We start from the raw sequence: 26303 nt of genomic DNA, 5'->3' as shown, positions 1-26303 counted from the left end.
ACAATAGAAAACTAGCACAGGCATTAAGGAAAACTCCTTCCTGCCCTTTCCCTCTTTCTTCTGGTCCTCCTTGCACTCTTTCAGCCTGCTCCCGGCTGAGACCACAGCAGGGCCGCTGATAGTCTACACCTCACCTTCATACAAATTAGGAACACCACCCCCACCCCCACCCCTGCAGGGCAGTGCAAGAGGAAAACTCTCTCCTTGGAGCAGCTCTTGCTTTGGAGATGCTGCAACTGGATGTTGGGCTTCTCTACACCAGGGCTAACAGCTGAATCTGAGAGAGACCCAGGGCATAGCCTTTTTTAAAAAAATTAATTTATTTTTGGCTGCGTTGGGTCTTCATTGCTGTGCACGGGCTTTCTCTAGTTGCGGCGAGCAGGGGCTACTCTTCGTTGTGGTGCTCAGGCTTCTCATTGCAGGGACTTCTCTTGTTGCAGAGCACGGGCTGTAGAGCGTGTGGGCTTCAGTAGTTGTGGCACATGGGCTTGGTTGCTCCGCAGCATGTGGGATCTTCCCAGACCAGGGCTTGAACCCGTGTTCCCTGCATTGGCAATTGGATTCTTAACCACTGCACCACCAGGGCAGCCCCAGGGCATAGCCTCTTACAAGCCTTGACTGATTGGTGGCCAGTACGGCTAGTTTTAACCATTCCTGTCTAGACCCAGGCCCTCTTCTGTTCTCCCACAGGCTGGGTTGCAATACTTGATTAACACATCGGTCAGGAGGGTTTGATCCCTGGTTGGGGAGCTAAGATCCCACACGCCGTGTGGCGCAGACAAAAAAATAAAAATCAGACACAGCAGTTAGGAGCCCTCATTGGTAGGCTGAATAATGGCCTCCCACATAGGTCTGCATCCTAATCACTGGAACCTCTGATGGTTTATATGGCCAAGGGACTTTGAAGGAGTAATTAAGTCAAAGATCTGAGATGGGGAGATTATCCTGGGTTATCTGGGTGGGCCCAGTGTCATCACAGGGGTTCTTACAAGAGGGAAGCAGGAGGATCAGAGTCACGGTGGGATATGATGATGGAGGCAGCTTCTAGAAGCTGGAAAAGGCAGGGACACTGGTATCCTCCCTGGAGCCTCCAGAAGGAACCAGCCCTGCTGACATCTTGATTTTAGCCTCATATGACTCATTTCAGATTTCTGGCTCCAGAATACATTTGTGTAGTTTTTTTTTAATATATATAAATTTATTTATTTATTTTTGGCTACATTGGGTCTTCCTTGCTGCACACAGGCTTTCTCTAGTTGCAGTGAGCGGGGGCTACTCTTTGTTGCGGTGCGCGGGCTTCTCATTGCGGTGGCCGATGTTGTTGCGGAGCACAGGCTCTAGGCACGCAGGCTTCAGTAGTTGTGGCTCGCGGGCTCTAGAGCTCAGGCTCAGTAGTTGTGGCGCACGGGCTTAGTTGCTCCTTGGCATGTGGGATCTTCCCAGACCAGGGCTGGAACCCATGTACCCTGCATTGGCAGAAGGATTCTTAACCACTGCGCCACCAGGGAAGCCCCATAATGTTTTAATTGATAGCCCCGTCACCTTCCTGTTCCCTCTTCTCCCATCTCCCCCTTGGTCACTCTATTCAAGTTTCAGTGGCCTCCCTGCTCTTCCTCATACACACCAGGCATGTTCTCATGTCAGGGCCTCTGCAATCCTTGTTCTCTCCATGGGGATCCTCTTCCCCCAACACCTTCTGGCTCAGGTCCTCACCTCCTGCAATTCATCAGTCACACAGCACCTACTCAGTGAGGCCTTCCCAGAATTCTCTATTTAAAACTGCAACTGCCCTGCCCAACAGTCACACTCCATCCTCTTTCCCTGCTTTATGTCTCTCCAAGGCATCAACCCATCTGACTGATACATGATGCATTGTGCTTGTTTACTTTCCCTGCTGGACTGTAAACACCTTGTCCTGTTTTCTGCTTTATCCTTGGCTGCTGGAATACTGCAACAAGTACTCAATAAATGTTTGTTGAACTAAAAGAGCTAGATGGAGGTACACCAGCACAAGTGAACAGTGGGCAGCCACACCTTGGGTACATGTCTTTGTTGTTTTCTGATTCTAAAGTAATCCTTGCTCACTGAAAGCCAAGACTTGCAATGTCCAGAAAAATATGAAAATAAGAAATCACATCCAGAGTCTCAGCTATCACCAGCAATCATGATTCATGGTTTGGAAAACATCTTCCAGTTCATTCAATCCACAAACACTTGATGAGCATCTCCGATGTATATCAGCACGTTGGTCCCTGTAGAGTCTAACTAGGAGCATGACAGACAGTGTGTCCAGCCTTGTGGAACTGGCTAGTTAGAAAACAAGATGGACATTTATCAAGCTATCACAAAAGCATCGACGTGAACTTGAATAGGAAAAAGAAACAAAATAACAGCAGAGAGCTGTGAGGAGTGATTAACCAAGTGGTAGAGAAGGAAGACTGCCCCTACAGGGAGTGGTATGTGCTCATGTGGGAGGGGAAGTAGGGGCATCAGGGAGAAAGGGGTGAGGGGAGTGGGCAGGATGAGGTAGGTAGAGCCTTGTAGACCTCAGATTAGGTTAGGGGAACACTCAGGGAGGAGACCCAGGAAGCAAGCAACCATGGGGAAAACAGGGAAAGGAGGCAGCCGGATGAAGACGAAATGGCCAAGAAGGGAGGAGGGAAGGTAAGGGTGGGTGATGTTATGGACCAAGAGAGAATGGGATTTAGGGAAGAGAGACCCCCTCCACCGTGGGAGGGGCAAAAGGCCATAGGTGAAATCCCTTTGTGGACAGCAGTTGGGGAAATGGCTTCACTGGAGAAGAGGCGGGTATAGGGTTCAAGGCTGCCTTTGCCAAATTAAAAAAAACCACATTTACAAGGGCAGCACTTAAGACCCCAAGAGGTGAATAGGTTGAGAGTGTGTTTAACCCAGAAGAAAATAGCAAATACATAAGTCTAGGATGTCTAGGCTTAGAGTGACCAAAGGAATTCAACTGAATCCTTTCTGGTAAAATAGATTAAACAATTTTTTTTTTTTTTTTTTTTTTTTTTTTTTTTGTGGTACGCGGGCTTCTCACTGCTGTGGCCTCTCCCGTTGCGGAGCACAGGCTCCAGATGCACAGGCTCAGCGGCCACGGCGCACGGACCCAGCCGCTCCACGGCATGTGGGATCCTCCCAAACCGGGGCACGAACCCACGTCCCCTGCATCGGCAGGCGGACCCCCAACCACTGCGCCACCAGGGAAGCCCTAAACAATTTTTAAGTAGAAAAATTTGTAGGTGTAGAAATCAGTGGATTTTAGTATTTTCATGAGGTCATGCAGTCATCACCATTCTTTTTTCTTTTTTCGGTATGCGGGCCTTTCACTGCTGTGGCCTCTCCCGTTGTGGAGCACAGGCTCCAGACACGCAGGCTCAGCGGCCATGGCTCACGGGCCCAGCCTCTCCGCGGCATGTGGGATCTTCCCGGACCGGGGCACGAACCCGTGTCCCCTGCATCGGCAGGCGGACTCCCAACCACTGCACCACGAGGGAAGCCCCATCACCATTCTTTAATTCCAGTACATTTCATTACCCCCTCCCCCTCCAATTAGCAGCCACTCCCCATTCCGTCCTTCCTCCAGCCCCTGGCAACCACTAATATACTTCCTGTCTCTACAGATTTCACTACGCTGGACATTTCATATAAATGGTATCATACGACAGGTGCTGTGACTTCACTCAGCATAATGTTGTCAGGGTTCATCCGTGTTGTAGCAAGTGTCAGTACGTCATTCCTTTTTATGGCTGAATAATATTTCATCATATGGCTATACCACATTTTGTTTATCAGTTGATGGACCTTTGGGTTGTTTCCGGTTTGGGGCTCTTATGCATAAGGCTACTATAATTGTTCATGTACAAGTTTTTTTGTGAATATATGCTTTCAGTACTCTTGAGTAGATGCCTTGGAGTGGAATTGCGGGGTTACATGGCAACTCTGTTTAACCTGTCGATGAAAATTCAATGAACAATCAAACTAAGAAGAGAAAGAGGAGGATTTTATTTGAGCCAAACTGAGGATTATAACCCAGGAGACTCTCAAAAAGTTCTGAGAACTGTATCACCTGCTAGAAGTCAAAGATACATTCATGGGCTTCCCTGGTGGCGCAGTGGTTGAGAGTCCGCCTGCCGATGCAGGGGACACGGGTTCGTGCCCCGGTCCGGGAAGGCCCCACATGACGCGGAGCGGCTGGGCCCGTGAGCCATGGCCGCTGAGCCTGCGCGTCCGGAGCCTGTGCTCCACAACGGGAGAGGCCGCAACAGTGAGAGGCCCGCGTACCCCCCCCAAAAAAAAAAAAGATACATTCATACACATTTTCGGGGCAAAGGAACGTACATCAAAATGATACACTGATATTGTACATAAAGTTTATCAAAGACACATAGTCCAGGTAAGCACAGTGAGCAGTGAGTCACCACGACCCCCTACAGAGTTGGGAAAGAACCCCGGCCGCCTGGCCCCGCTCCCGGCGCCCGGCCCCGCCCCCGGCGCCCGGTAAAGCCACAGCTCGGAATGCGCATGCGCACAGCCAGGTGGCGCGCTGACAGGGACGAGGAAGTCGACGGTGGGGTGTCCGGCACTGTGAGTTCCCTTCAGGTGGTTCTTGGGCCTCGGTTTTCAACCCCAGGGCGGGGAGAGAGCCCTAGGCCTGGCTGTGGGGCGCGTCAGGGCGTCCAAGGCGACTGGGAGCTGCGCGGCGGCCACCTCCGGGCGGGGCGGGAGCGGGGTGGGCTCGGGTGCCCGGCAGTGGGGGGGGACACCTTTGCCTGAGTGTCACGGACCCCCTTATCTCCCGTTCTCCCCATGGGGCGCGGAACCCCTAGTCTTCCCCCATACCCGTGAGGTACCGACCCCCTATTCGCTCCTCCGCGTGCTGTGCAGACCCCCATTCGCCTCTTTCCGTGGGGCGCGGGCCCCTATATCCCCCTCCTCTCCCTTCGTCCTTTCTCCTCCCGCGTGGGCGGATTCCCCTTCTTTCTCCCGCCCCCTGGGCACGACTCCCTCACCTCCTCCCGGTCCTTGCCTGTCTTCACCCTCTCAGGTGCGCAGCCCTCCGCCCCCCTGCCTAGGTGCAAACGCCTCCACCGCAGTCTCACAAGGTTTGGGCTTGCGCAACCTGTTTAGTTCCGTGCGTCGCGCTCCCAGGGCTGCTTTCCCCCCTTTTCGTCTTCCTCACCCCACAGGCTTGTTCCTGCCCGCCCCGCTTTGCTCTTCCAAAGGCCGATTCCCCCCTGCCCTCTGGGAACTCTCCCTCACCCCCAAAGCCCGGTCGTGGACTGAGGTGCCCTTACCCACAGGCCCCTAATCCCCTGAAGCTGTCATCCACCCTCACCGCGCCCCCCCGGTTCCCCGGCACAGACACCTCAGACTGTGGGGTCCTCAGCAGAACCTCTGGGCCCCAAAGCCAGTCCTTCCACCCTCTGTAAATAACGCCTCCGCCTTCTGCCCACGTTCCTCACCGTCCGCCTTGATGTTTCCCTTTCACCAACCCCCACATCATCTCTGCCTGAAAGTCCCATGCCTGCACCTCCAGTGTAGTTCCAGAGTCCAGCCACTGCGCCACCCCTTCTCCCTGGAACGGGACTGCTCCCTGCCCCCCCCCGCCTCTTCCCTCCCCACCGTCAGTTCCCCAGCAGGAGCCCGTCAGCTTATGTGTCACATCATGTCCCATCTGTGCTCCAAGTCCCCCATGGCTCCCCTTGCTGGGTAACAGCCGGAATCCTTCAGGGGCTGGGGCTGCCGGCCAGGAGCTCTTTGCTCCTGGACTCCCGGTGGTAAGGAGCTTGCATCCCAGTGAAAATCAGAGCCCTGCCTGCTTCCTTGGGCAGCGTGGTCCCTGAATCTGGTTGGTTTCTGAGTTGTGGATAGTGCTGGAGGTTGGAGCAGTCAGGGCCACCAGCCGTAACTCCAAAAACTGACCCAGGTCTGTGCGCTCTCTGAGTATGCAGTGAGTGTTTGACAGCGACAGATTTTGCATTTTGTCCTTTGTCTGCATCTTCCCCACCAGAATGCTAGCTTCACCAGGTGGAGGTCTCTCTCTTTTTTGTCATTTATTTATTGTTATTTATTATTTATTTATTTTAATTAATTAATTTATGGCTGCATTGGGTCTTTGTTGCTGCCCGTGGGCTTTCTCTAGTTGCAGGGAGCGGGGGCTACTCTTCGTTGGGGCGTGCGGGCTTCTCACTGCGGTGGCTTCTCTTGTTGCAGAGCACAGGATCTAAGCACGAGGGCTTCAGTAGTTGTGGCACGCGGGCTCGGTAGTTGTGGCTCACGGGCTCTAGAGCACAGGCTCAGTAGTTGTGGCGCACGGGCTTAGTTGCTCCGTGGCATGTGGGATCTTCCCAGAGCAGGGCTCGAACCCGTGTCCCCTGCATTGGCAGGTGGATTCTTAAACAACGCGCCACCAGGGAAATGTCCCTAGGTGGCGGTCTTCATCTGTCTCATCCACTGATGAATCATCCCTGCCTAAACAGGGCCTGGCTCACAGTAGGTGTTCCGTAAACATTTGCTGAGTGAGTGGAAAAGGGCCATTCCTGTGCGACCATGGGAAGGAGCTAGTCCTTGTCCAAGAGACTTGAGATCATAGAGGTGGTGTGGTATACATCTAGGAAACACTCATCTGTTGTCTCCAGGCTGTCGTTACAGCTTTTCCCTTTATAATATCCGTAGCTTCGAACAATATGGTGTGTGTGTTTGAAATTGTTACGTTCAGTGTGTGAAACTCTGCTACCTGCTTCTCTCACCAACCTATTGTGTACTAAGTGGAGCTTTCTGCACATACTGTTTTCACTACCATACAGTATTCCACCTTGAGAGGCTGCCACAATTTATTTGTTCCTTCCCACCACCTGTTGATGGACATCTTGTAAATTTACGGTTTTTCAACATTCCTGAGTGCCTTAGGGGGCATCTTGAACATGTGTCCTTGTGAAATGAGTAAGGATTTCTTCAGCCTGGTGGTTCTCAAGGTTTTTTAACCCAGGCATTGTAAGAAACACATTTACATCACGACCCCCATACATATATAACTGGAGGAAAAGTTTGATGAAAGAACACTATGTGTGAGGTCCTCTTATGTTAGTTTTGAATTTTAATTTACATCATTTTAAGAAGAATGCCAGTGTTGATTCACTACATTGCTGTGTGGTTTACTTTTTGAACCTGAGCCACAGCAGTGAAAGCACTGATTCCTAACCACTGGACCGCCAGGGAATTCCCTGCTGTGTGGTTTAAATTTTGATTTAAACTCAAAATTATCATCCAAAGAAGGTGTGTCATTTTTTTATGCTAATAAAGACACATTAATGATATGGACACTACCAATAATATAATGTTAACAGGGAAAAACAAAAAGAAGGCCCAAAATTGTCTGTACAGTTTGACTTTAAGTATGTGAAAAAGATTCTGCAGGAAGAAAACGGGAAGTAAATGCACCCAAGACAATTTTCTTTGTATTTTATGTTTTCCAAATTGAGTGTGTATTATATTAATTCATTATGTTAATTTTATAGTGACATTTTTAATAGTAAAATATTTAAATGGAATTTGAGACAGGTTTTATTTAAATAGGATGCTCCCCTGTTGAATCTAAAATAGAATTGTTTGCCCTGCTTCATTTACTTACAACTTTTCAGAAACATATTTGACTCATAGAACAGAGAGAAAAAATAGCTTTCAATTTGGATCAGCTGCCAGCTGTTGCAAGCAGCTGGAGGGCCAGGCGATTCTGGAGCTGGCTGGAGGGAACCGAGTGGTTTGCACAGCTCTACCCTGCCTCGACCCCAGTTCTTCAAGGCAGAGTGGAGATGTCCAGACCACCCCAGCCTTCCTGTTTTCTCCTGCATCAAAATCTACTGTGTAGAAAGGATTTTACAAGTCAGCATTTTGCATGGATGTAACTCCATGGTTTTCATACAGGTCCCAGCTGGTATCATATTTTCCCTGTTAGAATGCCTGTAACCATCTCTTGAACACCTTTTGAGAAAACTGTTATAAATTTATTCTCACCTGGGTGTTAATGAATGCTGATCCCTGAGGTAGTACCTCTCCCTTAGGAGCATTAACGTTTCCTTTTTTTTCTATTTTAACAAGTTTCTAAAATATTAACAGAAAAGTTGAAAAAAGAGTATAATGAACACCCATCTCCCATCATCTAGATTTATATGTATGCAATATATAACAGTTATATAGTATGTATTTATAGTATGTATGTGTGTATGTGAATGCATATTTTTGCATATTTGTGTATATGTATTTTAATCTGTGTATTTGCGTGTATGTGTGTATATATGTATGTACACGTGTTTACACGTGCATACGTGCATATTGGTATATGTGTATGTATGTATGAGTGTATGTGTGTCTATGTATATTTATGTGTGTGCATGTATATTTACTGTGTGTATAATATGTGTATTTCTTTATGTGTGTATGTATAACCATTTGAATGTAAGGGCAGATATGACACTTTACCCTTAAATATGTCAGGACATAAATTCCAAGAATAAGAGCATTCTTCTGCACAACCATAATACTGTAATTGCTAAAAAAAACTAGCAATAATTCTCTGTATCATCTGATAATCCATCCATATTCAAATTTTCCCAATTGTCCCTAATGCCTTTTTCTTAAATTTATTTTTTTTGAACTATAGTTGATTTACGATGTTATGTTAATTTCTGCTCTACAGCAAAGTGACTCAGTTATACACATATATACATTCTTTTTTATATTCTTTTCCATTACAGTTTATCCCAGGATATTGAATATAGTTCACTGTGCTATACAGTAGGACCTTGTTGATTATCCATTCTATATGTAATAGTTTGCATCTACTAACCAGTGCATCCCTCCCTCACCCCCCTCCTCCTTGGTACCCCCAAGTCTGTTCTCAGTATGTGAGTCTGTTTCTGTTTCGTAGATACGTTCATTTGTGTCATATTTTAGATTCCACCTATGAATACGGGAGAATTCATACTGGAGAGAAACCTTGTTAAGTGTATGGATTGTGGAAAATCCTTCACCTGCAATGGTCACCCCATTGTGCATCACAAAATCCATTCTGGAGAGAAACCCTGTGAGTGTAAAGGATGTGGGAAAACTTTCATTGAGAGTGCTTACCTCATCAGGCCCCAGAGAATCCCTATGGCCATGACCAGTGTCAGAAACTTTTCAGGAATATCCTTGGCCTCATCCGTCACCAGAGGACTCATACTGGTGAGAAACCCTACGAGTGTAATCAGTGTGGCAAAGCTTTCAGGGACAGCTCCTGTCTGACCAAGCATCAGAGGATATAGGATCAAGAGCCCCTGTACCTGTGTGTCAAACCCTGTGGGACAGGGTTCCAGAGCAGCTATGCTCTTACTGGACATCAGAGTCCACTGGAGAGACACCTGTGGAGAGCCAGCGAATGGGAAGATCACTCTGTCTGATTCTCTTTACTTATGCCAAGTCAGAGACTTCATATTGAACAGCAGTTCTTTGAAAATAGTATAATTCATCCCTTACTCCTCAGAACAGAAATCCTGAGACGTTGTATTTGTGTAATAAGCTGGGAGGATTCTTCTGCCACTTTGCTGAACTCATTGGAAAGAAACTGTAGAAACATAACAAATATGTTAAAACCTTCAGGGACTGTGCTAAACATACATGAGACTGTGACACCTCACAATGAAACCTTTTGAAGGATGGTGACACAGTTGAGAGAGGGAACCAGGATGGCAGGGGGAAACTCCTCGTGGCATTTCTCTGTTGTTATATGATATGCAAATCAAAATCTAGGAATAGACTTAACGTGGGAAACGTTTAAACTGGAACTCTTGCTTTTATTTGCATTAAAAAGAAGATTTGGTTAATGTGATGAGTTTGAGGTTTCAGTAAGAACCCTTGCCAAGGGACTTCCCTGGTGGTGCAGAGGTTAAGACTCTGTGCTCTCAATGCAGGGGGCCTGGGTTTAATCCCTGGTCAGGGAACTAGATCCCACATGCATGCCACAACTAAGGAGCCCGACTGCTGCAACTAAGGAGCCAACGTGCCTCAACTAAGGAGCCTGCCTGCCACAATTAAGACCTGGCACAAGCAAATAAATAAATAAATAAATAAAATATTAAACAAACAAAAAGAACCCTTGCTGAAACTCTTATGTAAAAGGGAACATATTTTTGAATTAGCCAATATGGAGTGATAATACAGGAAAGTCCCTTAAGGTGATACTAAGTATATTGTGAAAGAAAGCTCTTACTAAAGATGGACAGAAAACGTACACTTGATGTGGGAAAATTTCCACCTGGAGATCTGATCTTCCAGAGTAATGCTGTCTGCTGGAAATACAATGTGAGCCACATGTATAATTTCAAATTCTTTAGTGGCCACATGTTTTTAAAAGTAATAAGAAAGAGGTGAAATTAATGTCAATAACATTTTATTTTACCACCTATATTCCAAATACTAATAATTTAAACATATGACACTCACTCATTTCAGGTCCTCTGTAACTGCACATCTAGTTGCTACTTCATCGGACAGCACGACTCTAGTGTATCAGAGAATGAATTCTGGAGAGGAGCCCCCCCATAGAGCAATTGTCCCATTACAAACCCACAGTCAGGTTTTTAACACATTTCTAGAAAAAGTGTGTGCCTGGAAGTTAGTCCTGACATAGAACCCTAAGGACTCAACTGTATTCCATTTTTTTCTAATATGCACGTTCTTTTCACATTGTAACATCTCAGAAATCAGTTTAATTGGTAGCCTTTTGTCTTCTCATTTGCATTTTGTCTTCACAAAATGTGCATCTTACCATCAGTTGTGTCTTAGTTCTAATAAAATAACTAATATCAGGAGGAGGAATTAAATGACTAGTGAGATTCATTCATTTGAGGAAACTAGAACTTTCAAGGAAGAGACTGTTGCTGAGATAATGATTAACGACCGACCAGCTGAAACAAAAGGTGGTGATGTAGTCCCTGTCGTGTTGCTGCATGTTAAGTGTTACTCCTTTCCTGTAGCCTGTATCACCTGTAATTGTTTTATTACAAGATTGAAAATTCTCTTAAGGTGGAGGGAAGCAAAACACAGAAGTGTGCATAGGCTCTTAACAAGCTGGTTAAACAGGAAAGAGTTCCTGAGCTCATGGGGCTTCTATTCTAGCTCATATATTGAAATATCTTTATGTTTAGTATTGTGTGTATATATGTGTGTGCACACTTTGGGCCTTTTAGTTATAAAAGAAAACACTGTGCCTGATGGTCAGTAGACGCTCATTCAAGTGGCAATTCCTTGGCTGCTCAGAAGGCCTATACAGGAAAGTTAATCCCAGTTAAAGCAAAATTGTACGAAATTGCATGAAAACATTGGACCGCACCACATGAATGTTAGTGTCATGGTTAGGAGCACATCTCTTGACTTCAGTCAGACTTGGGTTTCTCATGGGATTACATCTCAGTAGCTGTGTGATCTCAGGTGAATTAGTGAATCTCTCTGTGCCTTGGTTCTTCACTTATAAAATGTGGATAAGCCCTACCTTATTAGGAGTAAGAGAAGTGAGGTATGCAGAGTGCTTGGGACATGACAGTGTTCAGTGTGGATTAGCTGCTCCGGCTCCCCCCCCTGTTGCTATTACTGCATTTCCTACCATTACTGCTGCTCTTGTTATTGATGTTTTTGTTTTGTTTTGGCTGAGCCATGCGACTTGCAGGATCTCGGTTCCCCGATCAGGGATTGAACCTAGGCTACATCAGTGAAAGGCCGGAATCCTAACCATTAGGCCACCAGGGAACTCCCCATGTTTCTGTTGTTGCTGCTGCTGCTGCTGTTGATGTTACTCCTCTCTGACTCGAGACTGAAAGAGAAGGGACGTCAGCAGCCTTCTCAACCTCTGTAGACTCTGGGCCCCTGTCGCCAGTACTTCACAGCTGGCACCGCTTCCCAAACCTTGGTGTAGTGATTGGCTGGAAGCCTCCTGAAGGAGCTACGTGGGAGAGGGCTAGAATCTCCAGGATGTGGATGATGGCAGCTGGGTTGTGTGCAGATGCCTGACCGGAGTGGAGGTGGGGCTCCAGGCGCTGTGAAGATGAGCTCTCTGGCACGTGTGCCCCAGAGTGATGGCGCATATTGTGCTGAGAAGGAAGATGTTGCCCAGTGCTCATTCCACTGTGGTACACATCCATCCCACAGCAGTTGCAAGAGCCTGGTCCTGTTTGGGCCTCAAGCTCCTGGACTCAGTATCACAAGGACTTCTGCCCCAAATCACAGCTTCTCCCACTCACCCAAGACTCCTCACAGGCCCTGCCCCAGCGGCTGAACCACAGTCAGATGATAACTGCTGCTCCCAGGGTAACTAAGCCACGCATGTGCCGTCCAGTCTGCAGCAAGACTTCTTATGAGATGTTGCCTCCCTGGGGGTCACGTGAAGACTGAGACCTGCTCCACCTGAACAAGGTTGGCCTTGTGTGCCTCTTGGCAGTCAGGACCAGGGCCTCAGTTGGATTGCTGTGCTGGAAGAGCAGCAAGTTGGTGTCCTAACTTCCTTCCAGTGGAGCTGGGGTCCCCAGTGTGGGCACTTCCCTTATATGTGTGTGATTGGACTCCAGGAATCTGAGCAGTCAGCTGAGGCTGCTGGACTCGTGAGGCCATCTTGGAGGCTGGGGCTGCCATTCCCTGGTGTGGGCAGGGATAAGAATAAAGCAGACAGTGGGGGCAGAGACAGGAGCGTGAGGCCTCATAGAGAGGAGTGGCTGAGACAAACGGGGTGGAGGGCTGGCACGTCCCCGCTCCAGGGGTCAGGCTGCACTCACATTGTGAGACGCCCTGATAGACAGCCAGTGGATTCTCCTGTATCGCTAAGCTCATCCAGGTGTGTTCTCACTGCTTGTCATTGGAGAGAGCCTTAACTGTCCCTCCAGCTAGCTTTTGTAGTTCTCTGTTTGGGACCAGATATTTTTACTTTAGTTGAAAAAGCAACCCATGCATGTGGTAAAGAATTAAAAAGGAGGGAAGCAGATGAATGAAAAATGAGCCTCTTTCTCACCTGAGGCCCCGCCTTGGAGACCACAGTTGTTGATGTGTTCTTGTGTATCCTTCTAGAGGCATTTAATGGGGGCGGGGGAAAGGGCGATCTCTGGACACCTAGGTTGTAGGTTTTTGTGTTCTACCTTGATTGTTCTCTTCACGGTGTGGTCTGGAGGCCATTCCATGTGTGCATGTGTGTCTGCCCCAGTCTTTTTAATGGCTGAGAGAGAGATTCTGGGCTGTTGAACACATCGTCGTGCTGAGAGGGTGGCATGCCGGGAGGAAGCATGGGAGCTCTGCACACTGCCCCCTTCCAAACCCTGCCCTATTTTCATTTGGTTGTTCCTGAGTTATATCCTTTATATAAAACTGGTAAACATTAAGTAAAGTGTTTTCCTGAGTTCTAGTGTGAATTTCAACCTGAGGGGCCTGCGTGTTGTGGGAACCACTGATTTTGAAGTCTGCTGAGCAGAAGTGTGCGTAGCCCGTGGCAGGCATCTGAAGTGGGGACAGTCTTGTGGGACTGAGCCCTTGACCTGTGGAGTCTGCGCTAATTGTAAGCAGTCTCAGAATTGAATTGTTGGGCACCTTTTGTGTTGGAGAATTGGTTGGTGTTGAAAAAAAATTACACATACGGTGTCGGAATTAGTGTCAGAAAAAGGACACCCAACATCAATAGGGGGAAAAAACGAACCTTAATGTAAACCTCACATCTTATACAGAAATTAACTCAAAATTGATGGTTGACTTACATGTAAAAAGTAAAATGGAAGTCCTTGGGACTTATAAACAAAGAGTTCTTAAACTTGACATAAAAAGCATGATCCATAAAAGAAAAATTGATAAATTGGACATCTTCTGAATTAAAATACTTTGTTCTGCTAAAGGCTCTGTTAAGGGAATACAACTACAGACTGGGAGAAAAGGTTTACAAACCATATGTCTGACAAAGTACTTATATTTAGAATATAAAAAGATCTCTCCAAACTCAACAGTTTTTAAAAACTAGAATATGGGCAAAAGACATGAACAGACATTTCATTGAAGAGGATATACAGATGGCAAATAAACCTGAAAATATGCTCAACATTATTAGCTGTTAAGAGAACAGACTTGTGGTTGCCAAGGGGGAGGGGAGTGGGGAGGAAAGGACTGGGAGTTTGGGATTAGCAGATGCAAACTAGCGTATATAGAATGGATATACAACAAGGTCCTACTGTATAGCATGGGGAACTATATTCAATATCCTGTGATAGACCATAATATGGAAAAAAATATGAAAGGGAAAAATATATATGTATAACTGAGTCACTTCGCTGTACAACAGAAATTAACACAACATTGTAAATGAAATATACTTCAATGAAAAAAATTTTTAAGTTATTAACTGTCAGGAAAATGCAAATTAAAAGCACTGCGAAATGTCACTACACATCTATCAGAAAGGCTAAAAAACAATAACACCAAACACTTGTAAGGATGTGGAGAAACAGGTGCACACATACATTGATGGTGGAAATGTAAAATGGTCCAACTACTCTGGAAAAGAGTGGTAGTTTCTTTTAATACTAAACATGTGCTTACCATGTAACCCAGCAATTGCACTCTTGGGCATTTACCCCAGAAAAATGAAGACTAACGAAGGTTCACACAAAACCCTGTACACAAATGTTTACAGCAGCCTTATGTGTAATAGCAAAATTTTGGAAACAACCCAAATGTCCTTCAGTAATGAATGTTTAAACAAACTGTGGTATATCCTTAGCATCAATGCTACTTAGCAATAAAAAGGAATGAACTGAATGGATCTTAAAAGAACTATGTTTGGTGGAAAAAAGCCAATCTCTAAAGTCCACATACTCTATGATTCTGTTTATATGACATTCTGGAAAATGCAAAAGTATACTGGGGAAAACAGATCAGTGGTTGCCAGGGTTATGGGTGGGGGAGGTCACCAGGAAGGAGGGTTTTTTAAAATTTATTTTTTATTGGTGTATAGTTGATTTACAATGTTGTGTGTACAGCTAAGTGATTCAGTTATACATATATCCATTCTTTTTTATTTTTATTTATTTATTTAAAAAATCTTATTTATTTTTGGCTGTGTTGGGTCTTCGTTGCTGTGAGCAGGCTTTCTCTAGTTGTGGTGATCAGGGGCTACTCTTCGTTGTGGTGTGCGGGCTTCTCATTGCAGTGACTTCTCTTGTTGCGGAGCACGGGCTCTAGGCACACGGGCTTCAGTAGTTGTGGCATGTGGGCTCAGTAGTTGTGGCTCATGGGCTTAGTTGCTCCACAGCATGTGGGATCTTCCCAGACCAGGGATCGAACCCGTGTCCCCTGCATTGGCAGGTGGATTCTTAACCACTGCGCCACCAGGGAAGTCCTATCCATTCTTTTTTTAGATCCTTTTCCCATATATGTTATTACAGAATACTGTGTATAGTTCCCTGTGCTATACAGTAGATCCTTGTTGCTTATCTATTTTATATATAGTAGTGTGTATATGTTAATCCCCAAACTCCTAATTTATCCCTTCCCCCCAACGTTTCCCCTTTGGTAACCACAAGTTTGTTTCGAACTCTGTGAATCTGTTTGTTTTGTAAATAAGTTCATTTGTATCATTTTATTTATTTAAAAATATTTACTTATTTGGTTTGCCAGGTCTTAGTTGTGGCAGGCGGGCTCCTTAGTTGTGACACGTGGGCTCCTTAGTTGTGGCATGCAAACTCTTAGTTGCGGCGTACATGTGGGGTGTAGTTCCCTGGTCAGGGGTCAAACCCGGGCCTCCTACATTGGGAGCGTGGAGTCTTAACCACTGCACCACCAGGAAAGTCCTTGTATAATTTTTTTTAGATTCCACATATAAGTGGTATCATATGATATTTGTCTTTCTCTGACTTACTTCACTTAGTATGATAATCTCCAGGTCCATCCACGTTGCTACAATGGCCTTATTTCATTCTTTTTTATGGCTGAGTAATATTCCATTGTATACATGTACCGCATCTTTATCCATTCCTCTGTCTATGTACATTTAGGTTGCTTCCATGTCTTGCCTGTTGTAAACAGCGCTTCAGTGAACATTGTGGTGCATGTATCCTTTCGAACCATATTCTTCTTCGGATATATGCCCAGGAGTGGGATTGCTGGATCATATGGTAGCGCTGTTTTCAGTTTTGTTTTTTTTTGTTTTTTTTTTTGCATTACGCAGGCCTGTCACTGTTGTGGCCCCTCCCGCTGCGGAACACAGGCTCCGGATGCGCAGGCTCAGCGGCCATGGCTCACGGGCCCAGCCACTCTGAGGCATGTGGGATCTTCCCGAACCGGGGCACGAACCCGTGTCCCCTGCATCGGCAGGCGGACTCTCAACCACTGCGCCACCAGGGAAGCCCTGTTTTCAGTTTTTTAAGCAACCTCCATACTGTTCTCCATAGTGGCTGTACCAATGTACATCCCCACCAACCGTGTAGGAGGGTTCCCTTTTCTCCACACCCTCTCCAGCATTTATAGTTTGTAGACTTTTTGATGATGGCCATTCTAACTGGTGTGAGGTGATACCTCATTGTAGTTTTGATTTGCATTTCTCTAGTAATTAGTGATGTTGAACCTCTTTTCACGTGCTTTTTTGGCTATCTGTATGTCTTCAGGAAGGAGTTTTTGGTGCAACGGATCTATTCTTTGTTCTGATTGTGTTGGCGGTTATATAAGTTAAAATTCATGGAACCGGGGCTTCCCTGGTGGCGCAGTGGTTGAGAGTCCGCCTGCCGATGCAGGGGACACGGGTTCGTGCCCCGGTTCGGGAGGATCCCACATGCTGTGGAGCGGCTGGGCCCGTGAGCCATGGCCGCTGAGCCTGGCGTCCGGAGCCTGTGCTCCACAAGGGGAGAGGCCACAACAGTGAGAGGCCCACATACAGCCAAAAAAAAAAAAATTGATGGAACCGAATACCAGAAAATGGGAGTATTGTTGTAAATAAATATGTAAAATAAACTGTTCAGAGAAACATTTTTTAAAAAATCAGCTTGCACAAAATGACAGCCTCATAAACTGCCCTCTAGAAAATTCTGGAATGGGAAGCATCATCCTGACCCTGGCCCTGTCTACCGGAGTGGCGACACCTATTTGGGGTTTTGGAGGACATCACTCACCCCAGTCGCTTCTCCTACGTTTTCCTCCATTTCAGCGGCTCCTGAAGCCCCCAGCATGGCTAGTCTTCAAATTCTGTCAATTCCCTGGATGTGCAGAATGATTTTTTTTTTTTGCCTCCACATCCCTGTCTCTCAGTGTCCCCACCTCTATTTCTTTTTCTTTTTTAAAAATTTATTTATTTTTATTTATTTATTTTTGGCAGCATTGTGTCTACGTTGCTGTGCGCGGGCTTTCTCTAGTTGCGGCTCGTGGGCTTCTCATTGCAGTGGCTTCTCGTGGCGGAGCACAGGCTCTAGGCGCACGGGCTTCAGTAGTTGTGGTGCACGGGCTTAGTTGCTCCGTGGCATGTGGGATCTTCCCGGACTAGGGCTCGAACCCATGTCCCCTGCATTAGCAGGCGGATTCTTAATCACTGCACCACCAGGGAAGTCCCTCACCTCTATTTCTAAGGCTGTGGGTCTCTCTGTCTCTGTTGTCTCCCCGTTTCTGTTTCTCACCTTCTCTGTCTCCATGTCTAGGTCTTCTTATCTCAGGGTCTCTGCTTTCCCCATTCGAGGCCTGCCCATTTCTACCTGTCCCTGTCTTGGGTCTTTCTCCACATCAGAGTCTCCCAAGCTCTGGATCTCCCCTTCTCTGAGTCTGTCTTCCTCTCATTCTCTGTGTCTCCATCTGTTGGTCTCCTTGTGTCTGTCCTCCTTAGTATCTCGCTATCTTGGGGACTCTGGGCCTTCTGGTGTGCGCGCCTCTTGTCCTCACCGTTCTCTCCCTCCCCGTCTCTGCGTCCGTGTCTCCTCTTCTATGCCCCGCTCCCTGTCTCTGCGTATGTGTCTCTTCTGTTCCTTTCTCCGTCTTTCTCTCTGGTCTTGTTTATGCCGTTGCCATGGCATTAAGGACGGCGCAGGCGCAAGGGAGGTCGGACGCCAGGCTGGGCTAGCTCGGCCTCTGATTGGCTGTCTGGTTGGCCGTCGCGTCTTCGCTCCGCCCCCGTCCGCGCCGATGGCCTGCTGCCTTCTGGGCGTCTCAGGTTCCGCGCACGCGCAGTCGGGCCCGACTCCCTCGCGCCGGGCTCTCGGGGCCGCTGCGTCGAAGGAACGCAGGCTGGCGGCCGCGACGTACCGCTCCTGACGGGCGAGTTGTAGCGGCCCGGCCCGTGTACGCGCCCAGCTGCGTTCCGAGGTGACCGGAGGGGGCTTGACGGCTGAGGGTGTCTGTGGTGGGCGCTCAGGTGGGAGCAGGGGACCGTGCCAAGCCGCCCTGGGCTGCGGCCTGGAGCGCGGGGTCGTCTCTGCCGGCCGGTCGCCCTGCGTCTCTACCCCGTCACCCGGGCGTGGGTTCGGTTTGAGTGAGGTGCCTGCCTCTGCTCTGGGACCTCTTAGGTGGGCGAGGGAAACCCTATCGGGGAAAGGGCAAGAATGGGTCAGGCGGCATCGGGCAGTGAGGACCACAGAGGGTTGTTTTTTGGACCTTTTAAAAATAGTGTCAGATAGGACTTATGCATACCCTTTGTTCAGATTCACCTGTTGGTATTTTATGTTTTGCACACCTCTGTCTCTGTCTCTCCCTTACCCGTCTCTCTCCATTTTCTCCGCCCCCCCATCCCATCATATACAGACCTGTCTCTTAGCTGACTCAGCGGAGGCCAAGGTGGACAGTTCCACCATCCTGGACTCCATACCAGCGTCTGGTCCCTGTTCCCCCAGTCACCTCAACAACTTCTTGTGGACGTGTCTTCTCCTGCTCCCCAGCCAGTTCAGGGCCCGGCGTGACACATTGTTGCTTTTCCTCTGCTTGCTCCTTGGGACTGTGACTTCCTTAAATTCCTGGTCTTGAGGCTTTTGGGGCGCCCAGGCCGGTCTCGCAGGATGTCTCTTGGTTTTCTGTCTCTCCTCGTGAGCGGGTCCAGTGTGCGCGTTCTTGGCAGGGACTGAGGAAGGCAGCTGAGATACTCAGGACGCTCCTTGCTCCACGTGCTTTTCATTCTAAAGGCACTTTTTCCCCTTTATAATGAGTGAGTAATCTCTGCGTGAGGCCAGGAGCCGCTGTGAATACCCTGAGTCATTTGATGTGGAAATGTGGGGAGAAGCGACATGGGTGCAGGGCTGGGCCTGGAGGTGGGAGCGAAGCTTGAGCTCTGCACAGCCCTGTGTGAAGGGGATTTGCCTCCACCCTTCAGGATCAGCTGGGGATGGGGAGAGGGCTGGCCAGGACCTGAACTCCCACTCACAGGCCCGTGCCTCTCACTGTGTGGGTACCTCTCTGTCCCTCTGCAGGTCTGGGCTCTGGCTAAGATCCCAGAGCATATTGTCATCCCTGGTCTGTCTCCCTCGGAGCCTCAATCCTGTGAACTCACCCTCCGCAACAGGCGCCTTGCATGTTTGGAAAGATGCTGCCTTTGGAGAAAGCGTTTGCCACCCCCAGGAACTCCCCAACTCCCCTGGAATTGCCCACACTGGAGTCAACAGCTGGGGACCATTAGGAGGGGCCCAAGACCAACCCTGGAAGGGCTCCTGCTGACCTCGAGTTCTGCCTGCACTTCTGGAACTTTGTCTACCAGGAGGTGGCTCGGTCCCACCAGGCCCTGGCCTGGCTCCGGGACCTGTGTTGAGAGTGGCTGCAGCCTGAGGTGCACTCCAGGGAGCACATGATGGAGCTGCTGGTGATGGAGCAGTTCTTGGGCGTCCTGCTCGACAAGCTCCAGCCCAGGGTGGTGGCAGAGCAGCCCAAGAGCTGCAAGAAGGCCGCCTCCCTGGTGGAGGACCTCACCAAGGCCCGGGCGGAGCCAGGTGAGGCCACCTCCCCAGAGGACAGTGTGCCTTTGAGGAATGGGAGGGGATCAGCCCTGGAAGGAATGACGTGGACAGCATGGATCCCAGACCCCAGCCAGCGGGTTACCTGAGAGAGTTCAGTTCCCTCATGTAAAGGAGGCATTGAAGCTAAACACTCTGAGCTCGTGGGGCAGCTCCTCAGTCAGCAGGGATCTGGCCCACACCACCCTGCCCAGGGGCATCACCCTCGTGGTTGCCTCATGGGCCAGGAAGGCTGCTTGGGTTCCTGCCCTCACATCTGCCTTCCAGATGTAAGGAAGCAGGAGGAAGCAGCCCCTTATAAACTAAGGAAGTGTTCTCAGCACGCTTCCGTCTCCTTATCATGGGAAGAAGGGGAGCACTGGGGCTGGGCGGGCAGAGTCTCCACCACACCTGAGGGCAAGGCCTCCGGGCTGGTGGTGATGGGGCCCTGCAGCCTTGGGCTCAGGGTCAGAAGCCTGGGTCCATGTTTGTCCCCCACCCCCAGCCCTGTGCGCTTGCTGTGAACCTCTTGGGCTTACTCTCCCCTTGGGTGTAAACGGGGATGCCATCGAGATCTCCCTTGGGGTCCACCCACAGCTTTGAGCAAGGCGGTGTGTCACAGGGAAGCATGCTGAGTCTCTCCTGTCTGCCATTACCAGGTGGGCCGGCGAGAGCCAGCGAAGACCTGTAACCCAGTAAGACCCAGGCACCCCCGAGACCTGTGAGTGACCAGCCAGCTCTTGGGTACATGTGGTGGGCCAGGGTCTGTGGTTGGGAAAGGCCAGGAGGGAGACATCATGCTAGTTCTTGAGGGAGCCCGAGGGAAGCCAGGTAGCTGAGGCCTGGGAGTCTGTTCTGTAATTCCGACTTCTACCCACAGGCTCTGAATGTCACGAGTATTATTTTTATTTTTATTCTTCTGCGGTACGCAGGCCTCTCACTGTTGTGGCCTCTCCCGTTGTGGAGCACAGGCTCCGGACGCACAGGCTCAGCGGCCCTGGCTCACGGGCCTAGCCGCTCTGTGGCATGTGGGATCTTCCCGGACTGGGGCACGAACCCGTGTCCCCTGCATCGGCAGGCGGACTCTCAACCACTGTGCCACCAGGGAAGCCCACGAGTATTATTTTTAATTAAATTACTCTTCAGAGATGATTCAAATTGTACGTGCTTATCAGAAACAGTGAAAAGCATCAAGGTATAAAGAAGAAAGTAACAATCTCCCCACTCCCTCATACCCCCTGCAAGTCAAACCAAGGTGTGCACCCTGGCGTTTGCCCCTTCATGTTCTTTTGTACATCTCACCTGAGTGCGCACACATCTCACCCGTGTATGCACACATCTCACCCACGGGCCTGTGCAGAGGTTGGCAGCCCGTTTCCCTGGAAATGATGCCTATAGCACTGGCTGTTTGCATGGAGCAACCCCTCACCCACCCAGGCCCCTCCAGGCAGTGGCTCAATATCCAATGCCATCTCCTCCTCACCTCCATGGCGTTTCACAGGACCCACCGTTCGTTGTCCTAGAGGGAACTTTGCTGCCGTTAAGGTTTCTGCCTCTTCCTGTAAATCTGCAGTGAAACATCCTCAGACATGTGCCTGGGTGTGGGAAGTTAGTTCTGTTTGGGTAGGGTGGGATCCTCAGGACCATTGGACAAAGGGCATTTCCACGTGGTTTTCCAAAAGTTCTATAACATATATGTACAGTGCCAGCATACAAGGGTGCCTATTTTCCCACATCTGTGCCAGCACTGCATATTGTTGCTTTTTAAGATCTCTACCAACCTGGTGGGTAGAAAAATGCGTTATCTTCTTTTTGGCTTTTCTTTGAATATCTAGGGCCACCGCTGAGCTTGAGCTGCTTTTTGCTTTCTTCTTGGCTGTTCTGCTCTGTCAATTGAGGACACGTAGGGTCAGTGGAACCCGGGGACCTGCTGTGATGTGACCATGCTGGGGCCTCCCTGACTGGCTTGGGGGTGCCCAGCTGTGAGATCTAGTCTCCTCAGCTTTGCCTTCCCTTCTCCCCAGTCTCTCCTGCTCCAGACCCCGTGCTTCTGGGACAGGAGAGCATCGGGGAGGAGAAGACCAGAGAGGCCAGGCCCACAAAGGCTGAGCCAAAGGTGGGTGGGTGGGGGCCCACTTGCCCAGTAGCTCACAGGGCCTGTCCCACCCTGTCTCATCAGCCTCCCTCCCTCCCTCGTCAGTGTGCTGCCAGCTGCCCCAGGGAGGCCAGAGGACGAGGAGCGGGGCTGGGCTGAGGTTCCAGGGCTGGGCACCCAGGCTGCTGCATCCCCAGGAAGCTAAGGGACGAGCCTGGCCCTGAGCAGTGGGTGAGGGTGGGGGAGCTCTCTGAGACCAGGGGGAGGGCTCTGACTCGAGCCATCCCACTGCCTCCTGGGGAGTGCTGGCCAGGTGGCCCCTGACTGCAGGCTCCCCCGCAACCCACTTTGTGGTGACTCCATGGCTTCTTCCCTGTCCCTCTGGCTGTGTCTGGTGCACCCTTAGTCCCCCCGAGGGTGCACTGTGGCTGCCAGCGGCAGCTCCCCTCCTACCCTTCCTGCTGCGTCTGCTGTCCCCAAGTCCCACCTCCCACCAACCAGGACTCCTGGCCTCGCCTGGCCCCCCACCCAGCAGCCACCCCCCCACCCTCGTGCACCTTGCTCTTCTGCATCGAGTCTCAGGTTTTGTTGCCCTTGGGCCTCACAGGTCCCTCAGACCTCCTGGGCTGGGCAGAGTGCAGGGTCCCTGGCCACGTGGGCCACCTCTAGCCATGTGCTGCCCTGCAGTACATGAGCCTGGGGGCTGTCCCAAGGGAAGCCCTAGGTGGGCAGCACTTACGGGGAGACCTTTGTGTGGATCTCTGGTTCATGGATCTCAAAGAGCCACAGCAGGAAGCTCTACACGTGCCAGAGCTGTTGGAAAACTTCCACTTCAGCCTGGTCCTGGCCGAGCACCAGAATTCCCATGAGAAGGAGAAAGTCAATGCATTGGAGAGTGCCCTGGGCACCCCCATGCTGCATGTGGAGCCCATGCCAGTGGAGGATTGGCAGGCTCCTGGAGAACATGGAAGGTGATGTTTTCCCTGTGCGCTCTGAGGCACAGAGATGAGCCACTTTGCTGTAAGTGCCCCCAGAGAAGGATAACTACCTGCCTGAAATTTCAGAGTAACACACTGGGCTCCTTCGAAACCCTTGCGTGGCTTCCTGCGGTGTCTGTGTGGATGTAAGTCTGCTTGTTTTCTAAACGAGCTAAGGTGGCTGAAGCACTTAGAACCCAGGAAGGGCCCACATGAAGCCCTCACCTTGCAAACACAGCTGTAAAGATGCTTACCTGTGAGCACAAGCTGCCAGGAGTGAAAGAAGACTCCGCTTTCTTCTCTGACCATTTCAGCACCACCCACACATTGGAACATTGGTCTTTGTGCAAAGTGTAGAGTTGCCTTAAAGTGTGTGATTTGCCAGCTCTTTCTTGAAGTCAGCCTTGTCTGTTCCTCTTGTTAGAACTTCCCAGGGCTGCTGTTCAAGCAGAAATCTTGCCCGCTGTTCTGTTTTTTTCATAAATATGTGATGGCAGGTTTACTTCTGAGTCCTCAGTAGCATACCGTTCTCCAGTTTAACTCACATGGGTATGGAGTGGCTTACAAAGATCACAAAAACACTCAGAGCCTAGTAATGCAGTGTTTTCAAACTATGTCTCAGCCCATTAGTGAGTTGCAAAATCAAATTAGTGGGTGGCCACCGGCATTACAGAGCAATGAAATAGAATAAAATAGGTCAAAATTCATAATGTAGTAAAGGCAAATATTGTTTTATGAAACTTTTCAGCCATACATCTAAATATGAGAACTGGTTGCAATGTAAAATGTATATCTTACTAGGCAGGGAGTGGGGGGGACTGTGATCAAAACCAGTTGAAAACACCAATAAAGGTTGATGAGATCTGCCTGCGTGGGCAAGGGGAACTTAACTCCTTGGGCTATGTAAGGCGATCTTTTGAGTTTTGCATTTAATCTTAGGCTGCAGCATTGTTTTCGTTGCCTGAGAATAAATTTAACTGCTTTCTGTGGATAGAGAAACTGGTGCCTCTTTCTGTCACTGTGTTTGGGCAGGCAGTCTGTTGTAATGGTGCCTGAATCACGGGAGCTTAACATAAAGGATTTATTTCCTCACTCACATCACAGTCTTGGGCTTAACATAATAAAGGATTTATTTCCTCACTCACATCACAGTCTTGGGCTTAACATAATAAAGGATTTATTTCCTCACTCACAGTCTTGTGGTGGTTGCTGCTGCTTGAGTGTTAGTGGGTTCACACAGAGTGTCAGAGGGTAGCTGTGTTCATAGGGATAGGGGGAAGGTAAACCACATAAATGGAAACCTGGCAAGATGGGAATGAGTTCCAATGGGAAGGAGATGCTTAGATACCTTATGTAATGGACTGAGTTGTGTGCCACCGCGCCCACCTTACCTCCTTCCCCCTGCCCCCAGCTCACATGTGGAAGCCCTAACCCCTAATTTAGAGATAGGGCCTTAGGGAGATAATTAAGGTTAAATGATGTCATATGGGTGGGGCCCTAATCCCATGGGACTGGTGTCCTTATAAAAAAAGAGGAGAGATTGCTCTCTCTTGCCAAGTGTGCACAGAGAAAGCTAGGAAAAAAGGTCTCACCAGAAACCAACCCTGACAGCACCTTGATCTTGGACTTCCAGCCTCCATAACTGTGAGAAAATAAATTTGTGCTGTTTTAAGCCAGCTAGCCTGTGTGTTTTGTTTTTTGTTTCTCATGGCAGCCTGAGCAGACTAATACATGACCCCCATTATTATTTAGGTTGATGAGTTTTGTAAATCAGTGTCAACCAGTGCAACTATCTGGAACACAAACAGCCCAGTTGCTTAAGAACTACTTTGACATTTGTGTTCCTTGAACTTTCAATTTCAGATGTGGTGATTTTTCCTAGAGAATTAGTGGGGGAAAAAAGGAGAAAGCTACATACATTGAGAGGCTGAAATCCTTTCTGGATCTAGGTGCAATACTAAAAGTGAAATACATACAAGTGACTAGGATGCCTATTTACATGGAGTTAAATACCCAATTACAGAGGAACGATGACTTAAATTTTGGTAGAGCCATTCAAAGGAATAATGAAGCATAATGATAATTAAGAAGACTGTAGCAACATGGAAGAAAAATTTCTAAGTGTAGCTCAAGAAGTAGAATACAAATATTTGTTACGTTATAACTATAAAACATGGTGGAATTTTGGCTGCATTTGTTTTTGCTTTTTGAATTCCCTTGAAAATTCTTTATTTACAGCACTTCTATAATAAAATTCATTTTTCACCATTTTGAAAAAAATTCTCCCAATCATGGGAAACTTAAAAAAAAATGGAGAAAAAATTTTTTCTCATGTTCGCAGCTCATAGGAACTTTTGACATCTCAGTATCCTTCCAGTCATTTTTCTGTGTACAAGATTTGGTATGTATGTGTTCAGTGTATATATAAAATTTGTGAGCATCTTCATTATAAATGTGTGTGTGTTTCTTGAGTATCCTGAGTGACGGATCAATCCAGATTCATTGGGCCTGTCGCTCACACGACTGAGAAGTCCCTCTTTGGGAGGAAGAATTAAAAATTACTAAGATAAAATGAGGTAGGCTTTGGAAGGGGTGCAATAGAGTGAAGGACCTTGGAGTTTCATCTTCATTTACTTCATGGCCAATCCATGAAACCCGATCCTCAAAACATAATGTAACTCAGGCCTCTCTCAACCAGTGAGCACCTGAGTTTATAGAAAGACAGTTTCCAGAAGTCTCAGTGAAACAACTGCTCTCCAGCTCCAGCCTCTGGCCGACAAAAGCTGTCTCTTGAAAGTTGGGCTCCTGAGAGGCCACACACAAACTGAGGCAGCCCTTAAGGAAACCCTCCCAGGCTTCCCAGAAGTGTGGGGAAAGGAGCGTGGCTTCTGCGGTAGGAGGTTCTGGTTTCCTGTAGTGGAGACTGCTCTGAGAGGGAGACTCTGGGACAGATAAATCTAATCCTCCCCAGGTTCTTACCAAGTTTCTTCTCAATGGTTCATGTCCCTGCACCTTTGGATGGGAGTTAAGACCCTCAGCACAGACCCATTTTCCCTAATGCCTGACCCAACCCAGCTTCCCCTGAGGTTAACAAGTGGGGGCATCTGGTGATATTTTTGTCTCTCTGTAGCATAAATCATCCATTTGTGTGCTTTACCATGTGTTGGGCAGGGTGGTGATGGAAGAAGAACAGCAAACAAATTCTAAATTTCTTTTAGTAGGTTTGTTTTTGTAGTGGTTTGAGAAAAGCAACTCTGAAAC

This window comes from Mesoplodon bidens (genome assembly GCF_964165515.1).
Source record: "Mesoplodon bidens genome assembly, chromosome: 18".
NCBI classification, from domain to species: Eukaryota; Metazoa; Chordata; class Mammalia; order Artiodactyla; family Ziphiidae; genus Mesoplodon; species Mesoplodon bidens.
Note: the sequence above shows the minus strand (reverse complement) of the source record.